Source organism: Terrapene carolina, unplaced genomic scaffold (genome assembly GCF_002925995.2).
Source record: "Terrapene carolina triunguis isolate 2854851 unplaced genomic scaffold, T_m_triunguis-2.0 Scaffold58, whole genome shotgun sequence".
Classification (NCBI taxonomy): Eukaryota; Metazoa; Chordata; order Testudines; family Emydidae; genus Terrapene; species Terrapene triunguis.
Genome location: NW_020664409.1, coordinates 86,090,561 through 86,092,927, shown reverse-complemented (window position 1 = coordinate 86,092,927; position 2,367 = coordinate 86,090,561).

Here is a 2,367-nt window from a genome sequence, read left to right as displayed (position 1 = left end):
GAAGTCAGAGGGTGGAAGAGGGTGGGATATTTCCCAGGGAATGCTTTCCTGCTAAATGATGAACTAGCACTCGGCTGAGCCCTCAAAGCTTAACACATTGTTGTTAATGTAGTCTCACACTCTACAAGGCAGCAGGGATGGAGGGAGGGGAGACAGTATGCCAGACAGAGACAGAGACACACACCATGTGTGTGTGAGAGAGAGATGTGCATTGCCCCTTTAAGTACGCTGACCCCACTCTAAGTACACTGCCTTTTTAAGTAGATCAGCAATTTGAGACAGCAGCTGCTGCCAGCAAGCTCCCTCCGTCTGAGCCCTGTTGTCCCCTCCTCCCCCTGCTCTGTGGAGATGGGGTACAGGAGCAGGAGGCAGGAGCAGGGGGACATGTGACATTACCACCCCTCTTCCTCCTGCCCTTGCACAGCAAGAAGGAGGCTCCCGGGAGCAGCTCCAAGGCAGAGGGCGGGAGCAGCTCCAAGGCAGAGGGCAGGAGCAGCACACGGCAGTGTCGGGAGGGACAGCTGAACTGCTGGGCAATTCATAGCCTGATGGGTGGCTGCCACACAGGGAATTTAGGGGAGCGGGGAGCTGATAGGGGGCTTCCAGTCCACCCTGGTTCCAAGCCCCCACCAGCTAGCTCCAATGGGCTGCTCTTTCTGCAAGCAGTGGGCAAAGCAGGTGGCTGCCAAACAACGTTTTAAGGGAGCATTGTACAACTTTAAACGAGCATGTTTGTCTTGTCTAATTGATGAGCAATGTAACAACGTTAATCGGGACGATGTTAAATGAGGAGTTACTGTATATTGAAGAGGGCTGGTGATAGTACATTGCCCTTTGGGAGGCCATTTCATTGTCCTCTCCAGAGGCTCCATTTCTTCCACAGTTCTATGTAAAAACATCACTAACAATTGTTTACATAGTTTGATGATGTAGGTAGCTCACACAGAGGTGTAAGGGTGGCTTATGTGCCCTTATTCCTTAGCATGGACACACAGCTGAACTCAGAATTGAACCCTGTCCAGTTATTCTGTACACTTAGTAATTTAGGCCCCAGTTCTGCAATCTGATTCATCTGGGCAAACCCCTATATCTACATGGGTCCACTGAAGTCAGTAGGACTGTGTATAGGTGCATGAGTTGGTTTGTGCAGATCAGATGTCAGGATCAAAGCCAAGGCATTCACTAAAAAAGAAACAGAAAAATACATAAGGAGAGCTGGACTTGGAAAAAAACTCCCTCACCCCACCTCATTGTCATGACCTTTCTAAAATAAAGGTACACTGTAAAAAAAAAATTAAATAAACACCAACAAAAAAGACTGCACCTCTTTCAAGCCTTTGTTTAAAGCACTGCTACCCATTTAGTGGAAAATATTAATGGTGAATGATCAAACAAAATTTTCCACCAATAATTAATATCCTGTTCTAATACATTTGTCAAACCAACAGCCTTATCTGTGAGTGCTCTCAATCTATCAATCATGTTTTATGAGGTAGGGTTCTGTCAGCTCTTTATAATTTAAATGAGAACCAAGTCAGGTTCTTAATTTCTCTTATTCCCTTTATTTTCCAAGATGTTATGTTAAATACTGACATTTAAAAAATATCTTCGGTTTAATAAATTAGAAAAGTAGAGCGAACAACACAACTGTTCATGATTTTACAGTATTGTAAAGATTGAGTAGGAATGGGTAAGAGTAAGGTGCTGTGATACCATGGTGACTGACACAACATAAGAAGCTTAATAGTGTGAAAAATAAGATTTTCCTTCTATTAAAAAAAGGTACAGCATGAATTGTCATTCACATTAGCAATTAGCACTAGTTTACTTATTAGCCTCAAGAGAACCTCTGACAATAAATAAAATCAACATGGAAGGAGACAATTTGCTCTTGAACTGACTTCTGTCAAGTGACATTCTGACAAGGAAGAAGCACCACCCATTTTGAGGCCCCACTAATAATTTTTTTGGGGAATCCTTCATTTCAGAAATGTTAAAAAGAAGCTCACCACTTTTCTTAATAACAGAAGAGGAATTGAGCAGCTACTTTGAGAAATCAAAAGCTTAGTTGAGAAAGGAAGAATCTCACCATTTGTATCAGAGATTTGCATGAGAAATATCATGGAATTACTCAGGTGGTTTTTTTTAAACATTCCTTCACAAATAGGGCATGTGGTTTTTTTTGTTTGTTTTGTTTTTTTAATTCACAAATTATAAGACTGGATTTTTAATACATCTGTTTAAAGTACTGATTTCCTTATCAGGCTCCAGCTTTAATTTTTTTAAAACAGTCTCAAAAATAAATAAGGCATATGGGCTAGTGCTCTAAAATTCAGGTTTGAAGAATCAGTTTAAAATCTTAGCTGG